Below are 6,559 nucleotides of genomic sequence, written 5' to 3'. Positions count from 1 at the left end.
GGAACTAGAAAACAAAGGGCAAACTAACCCAAAGCTATGAAAAGAGATACATAAAACGGAGAATTTAAAAAAATAGACAAAGTCAGTGAAACTGTCTGAGCCAATTTGGGCTGCTATAAAAATTATCATCAGATCAGATCAGATCAGTTGCTCAGTCGTGTCCAACTCTTTGTGACCCCATGAATCGCAGCACGCCAGGCCTCCCTGTCCATCACCAACTCCTGGAGTTCACTCAGACTCACGTCCATCGAGTCAGTGATGCCATCCAGCCATCTCATCCTCTGTCGTCCCCTTCTCCTCTTGCCCCCAATCCCTCCCAGCATCAGAGTCTTTTCCAATGAGTCAACTCTTCACATGAGGTGGCCAAAGTACTGGAGTTTCAGCTTTAGCATCATTCCTTCCAAAGAAATCCCAGGGCTGATCTCCTTCAGAATGGACTGGTTGGATCTCCTTGCAGTCCAAGGGACTCTCAAGAGTCTTCTCCAACACCACAGTTCAAAAGCATCAATTCTTCAGCACTCAGCCTTCTTCACAGTCCAACTCTCACATCCATACATGACCACAGGAAAAACCATAGCCTTGACTAGACGGAACTTTGTTGGCAAAGTAATGTCTCTGCTTTTGAATACGCTATCTAGGTTGGTCATAGCTTTCCTTCCAAGGAGTAAGCGTCTTTTAATTTCATGGCTGCAGTCACCATCTGCAGTGAGTTTGGAGCCCAGGAAAATAAAGTCTGACACTGTTTCCACTGTTTCCCCATCTATTTCCCATGAAGTGATGGGACCGGATGCCATGATCTTCGTTTTCTGAATGTTGAGCTTTAAGCCAACTTTTTCACTCTCCACTTTCACTTTTCATCAAGAGGCTTTTTAGTTCCTCTTCACTTTCTGCCATAAGGGTGGTGTCAGATATGCAGAGCATATCTGAGGTTATTGGTATTTCTCCTGGCAGTCTTGATTCCAGCTTGTGCTTCTTCCAGCCCAGCGTTTCTCATGATGTACTCTGCATAGAAGTTAAATAAACAGGGTGACAATATACAGCCTCGACGTACTCCTTTTCCTATTTGGAACCATTCTGTTGTTCCATGTCCAGTTCTAACTGTTGCTTCCTGACCTGCATACAAATTTCTCAAGAGGCAGGTCAGGTGGTCTGGTATTCCCATCTCTTTCAGAATTTTCCACAGTTTATTGTGATCCACACAGTCAAAGGCTTTGGCATAGTCAATAAAGCAGAAATAGATGTTTTTCTGGAACTCTCTTGCTTTTTCCATGATCCAGCGGATGTTGGCAATTTGATCTCTGGTTCCTCCGCCTTTTCTAAAACCAGCTTGAACATCAGGAAGTTCACGGTTCACATATTGCTGAAGCCTGGCTTGGAGAATTTTGAGCATTACTTTACTAGCGTGTGAGATGAGTGCAATTGTGCGGTACTTTTGAGCATTCTTTGGTATTGCTTTTCTTTGGGATTGGAATGAAAACTGCCCTTTTCCAGTCCTGTGGCCACAGCTGAGTTTTCCAAATTTGCTGGCATATTGAGTGCAGCACTTTCACAGCATCATCCTTCAGGATTTGGAATAGCTCACCTGGAATTCCATCACCTCCACTAGCACACTAGGACCACAGCCTTGTCTAACTCAATGAAACTAAGCCATGCCCATGGGGCAACCCAAGACGGGCAGGTCATGGTGGAGAGATCTGACAGAATGTGGTCCACTGGAGAAGGGAATGGCAAACCACTTCAGTATTCTTGCCTTGAGAACCCCATAAACAGTATGAAAATTATCATAGACTAGTTTAAACAACAAAAATTTATTTCTAACAATTCCATAGACAGGAAATCCGAGACAGGAAATCCAAAATCGGAGTACCGGTATAGCCAGATTCTGAGAAAGATCTCAAATCAAAGATCTCAACTTCAACTGTAAGAAACTAGAAAAAGAGGAGCAAATGAAATACAAAGCAAGCAGAAGAAAGGAGACAATAAAGATCAGGACAGACACCAACAAAACAGAAAAACAGTAGAGAAAAAATTCAGTGACTCCAAAAAGCTGGTTATTTGAGAAGACTAATAAAAGCTACACACCTGTAGTCAGCTTGGCTGCATCCAGTCAGAAGCAGTGGGAGGAAAGACAAAGAGCAAGAGCAAACTTTGAGATAATAAATAGGTTTTGATTTGTGGTGATTGTTTCATGTATATCAAAACTTACCAAGTTATATACATTTTAAATATGTGTAATTTATTGTATTTCAAATTTTTTAAAGGACCATTTTTTCAACTTTTAAAGCAGGCTTTGGGGACTTCCTTGGTGGTACAGTGGATAAGAATCTGCCTGCCAGTGCCGGGGACATGGGTTCGATCCCTGGTCCAGGAAGATTTCACATGCCACAGAGCAGCTAAGCCTGTGCACCACAACTGCTGAAGCCCATGTGCCTACAGCCTGGGCTCCACAAGAGAAGCCACCGCAATGAGCAGCCGGTGTGCAATGAAGAGTAGCCCGCATTCAACGAGGCTAGAGAGAGCCCGATGCAGCAACTGAGACCCAGGACAGCCAAAAATAAAAATAAATAAATTAAACAGGCTTTGAGTGATTTTTTTTTTTTTAAATCTTCTTCTTGGTATCACTCTTTGTATCTTACATTTGATCCTGGTTACTTTTTCTTATTGGGATTAAAAAAAAATAACACACATACACACCCAACTTCCAAAAATATTAGCCTTCAATCTAAAACTGATTTTCTTTCACACATTTTCCTTTACAACTTTTCTTGGCACCTTCCCGTGTTATTCAGTTTGTCTCAGCTACTAGGGGTGTTGATGGGAGAGAGCGGGTTTCTAAGGTAACAACAGGCAGGACGGTACCCCACTTAGGAGGCTTGAGTGCATACCTAAGTGGTGCACCTCAGACAGTGCAGACCTTCTCTCACTGGGAGTCAAGGAGAGGACCCCTTTCTCCACTGAATGCCTTGAGATCCTCAAAAGTAATGAGCGAGCAACTTTCAGGGGGTGATATCTCGAGGGACACTGAGAAGGAAGTGAGGGCTCTAGGGTAAAATCTGCTGGTCGCTGCTTAATGGGAAAAACGAGTCTCTAGAGGGCTGAGGAGTTAAACCGCTAACCTCTCCTTCTAGCTCCACGCTCCCCAGTTTCTCCTCAGTATGCGCTGTTCTTCTTCCTTCTGATAAGGTTTTGCCTATGTGTTGTTCCTTGCTTTTTGTTTGTTTGTTTTATTTTCACCAACGCCTGCAGCATACAGGCAGCACAGTTGACAGTTAAGCATAGACTCTGTGGCCAGACTGCCTGGTTCCCCAGCTCTGAGACCCTGAGCAAGTTATTTTGTCTCCTTGAGCCTCTGTTTCCCATCTGAAAACAAGGAACATAGTAATAACCACCTCCAAAGGCTGCTGAAATGATCTAGTGGTTAACACTTGCAGTTTGTTTAGAAGAGTATTTACCCAGTAAGCACTATGTATGTTTTGGGTGTTATTATTTTTTCCCATTAAAATTTTATTGGGAACTCAACAGGTTAAACGGAGAAGGCAATGGCAACTGACTCCAGTACTCTTGCCTGGAAAATCCCATGGACGAAGGAGCCTGGTAGGCTGCAGTCCATGGGGTGGCTAAGAGTTGGACACGACTGAGCAACTTCACTTTCACTTTTCACTTTCATGCACTGGAGAAGGAAATGGCAACCCACTCCAGTGTTCTTGCCTGGAGAATCCCAGGGACAGGGGAGCCTGGTGGGCTGCCATCTATGGGGTCGCACAGAGTCGGACACGACTGAAGCGACTCAGCAGCAGCAGCAACAACGGGTTAAATGATCAGGATGTTCTGAGTGACAATGAAATGATGTCTGTAACAGTTTAATGTTGGTTATTCTGCCTATCCAGCAATATGCTAGAGAAATCTGAATCAGCTAAAAATAAATCACAAAATTTTCTCACCCTTAGGATTAAACAACAACTTAATTAAGCGAACCTGTGCACATCATCTTTCCAACTGATAAAGGGTGAAGAGGGATAAAAGATCACCGATAAACCGTAGCACCATGTTTTTATTTGCTAGGCCTGTCTCCTAAGAGCATCTCAGAAGGAGAATAATTGAAATCTGTCTTTCTGAGTCCATCTTTCTAAGATGATACACTTGGTTTGGACTGGAGATGTCTGTGCAAGAAAAAGTTGCTTCTCTACAACTCACACTGTGAACCATTCAAGTTTCTCCACCACAGCTTACCCTCAGCTATTCAATTAAATACTGTTTCTAGAATCTGTCTGAAAAAAAAAAAAATGCGGTTTTTTTCTCTTTGCTTCTCACACCTAAAAATAAAGAGGTATAAACTCAAGCCTAAACAATCAGACTAATGGAATTTCATGCAAATCACCTAAAACCCCTCTCTGCCATGGTTTCCTGAGGTGTAAATAAATTTAACATAACAACTAATGAACAAAACAGGAATGCCCAACATATCCCACACCATGTTGGGCAGAGACAGTGCATTTATTAACAGAGTTCTTGGGAAAAAGGTAAAATAATTATTAAGATAATATTTTTAAAAGTTTATTCATGTTTTCCTGCCCAGCGAGCTCTAGTTTATAGCAGCGTTCCCCAACCTTTCTGGTACCAGGGGCTGGTTTCACGGAAGACAAGTTTCCCATAGACTGGGGGTAGAAGGGGGATGGTTTCCAGATCATTCAAGAGCATTATATTTATTATGCACTTTATTTCTATTATTATTACATCAGCTCCACCTCAGATCTTCAGGTATTAGAGCCTAGAGGTTGGGAACCCTTGGCTGACAGAGCCCAGGCTTGACTTTATTTAATCCATACAACCTGCAAACATCAGGTTACAAAGCTAGAAAGGGATACAGCCCAGAACAAACTCAGTTCTTTGGAGTCCTAGTCTAGTGCTCTTTTCATTCACCAACAACTGCTTCCAGACTCCTGCAACCTGGTTTGTCTTGGGTACAATCTAATTTTTTCTTTTTTTCCCCTCCCCTGAACTGAGATTTAGCAGTTCACTTAATGGCCAGCTAACTTCAGGGAGTTCTATCCTTGTGGGGAGTCTCCCCACAGCCCCACAGTTTGAGATGCATTGCTCTACAAGAGGAAAATACTTCAGTGCATTCACAGTACCATTCAACTACAGCAAAAATAACTTATGTAAGCTTTATATTAATAATTATTAATAATATATTAATTAAATATATTATTTCTCTTTAATATACAGACTGACCTAGCACTCTCACAGGATCACCACTTCCGAAGTCATCTGTCATGTGCAGTATGTGGGATGTTTCCAGGAACCAGCCATAATGCCACACACAGTTCAGGCATTTAGTTTCTTTATAACCTATGCCATTCACTGGATAAAAATAAGCCTCTTAAACGCTACAAATGTTACAACTTTTAGTAAACACAGGGAAAATGACCATGAAAATTCTTGTTCTGTGAGATTCATTGGTTATCTCCTGAGAGAGGCCTAAAAAGAGACACCGAACAAAGCAGGGATACACATTTTCATTTTACCAAGTTCTATCTGACAGAGCATCTTACACAGTCCTATCAGAAATGGCTGGCAAGAGTGTACTATCAAGCATGTATTTTCAAAAATAAACAAACAAAAAAAAAACCCAGCAAAAATCCACTTAATCTGCCCCTTCAATGTGAAGATGAGAGTCTATTAATTAGTGAGAATGTTACTGCTTTTCTAAAGAAACTCATGCTTATAAAGTATTTCAAAAATCCGACTGAAATGGTTCCAAAACTGCTATTTTTTAATTTATTTTTGGCCACCCCATGTGGCATGTGGGATCCTAGTTCTCCAACCAGGGATCAAACCCACATCCCCTGCATTGGAAGCTGGAAGTCTTAACCACTGGACTGCCAAGAAAGTCCCTGTTATTTTTTTAATTATCAAAAAGAGTGTGTTTCATCACTAAAATTTTTGTCTGCACACTTGAAAACTAAGAAACAAAATTTTAAATTTGTTTAAAAAAATCTAAATGATACGTTCAAGGGGGTTTGAACCCATTTGCTAAAATATAAAATGTAAAACCTTCCCATCATCCAAGAAAGACTGATTGACTTAAGCTGTAAATTTACTAGTTGAATTTCAATCAAAGTCTTTGCATCGTGGTGAATGGGACTGGAAGATGAGTATCATAATTTAATAAATGCAATCAAGAATGGACTTCTGCTTGAGTCTACTTCTTTGACAAGTATCTTTTCCAGTCCTGATTCATTCCAGTCATTAACATTCACTAAAAAATATGATTTTAAAATGTACTTCATCTTTATTTTAAATAATCTTTCAATATTTCTACTCCAGAGCAAGATTTATAAGGTATGTAATAAAATATATGTGGGCTTCCTGGTGGCTCAGAGGTAAAGAATCTGCCTGCCAATCAGGAAATGTGGGTTCAATCGCTGCGTTGGGAAGAACCCCTGGAGAAGGAAATGGCTACTCACTCCAGTTTCTTGCCTGGGAAATTCTATGGACAGAGGAGCCTGGCGGTCTACATTCCATGGGTTGCAAAAGAGTTGGACACAACTTAGGATCT

Source organism: Bos grunniens, chromosome 3 (genome assembly GCF_055505025.1).
Source record: "Bos grunniens cultivar Pamir isolate PY7600 chromosome 3, Bosgru_T2T1.0, whole genome shotgun sequence".
NCBI classification, from domain to species: domain Eukaryota; kingdom Metazoa; phylum Chordata; class Mammalia; order Artiodactyla; family Bovidae; genus Bos; species Bos grunniens.
This window is presented reverse-complemented; position numbering follows the sequence as displayed.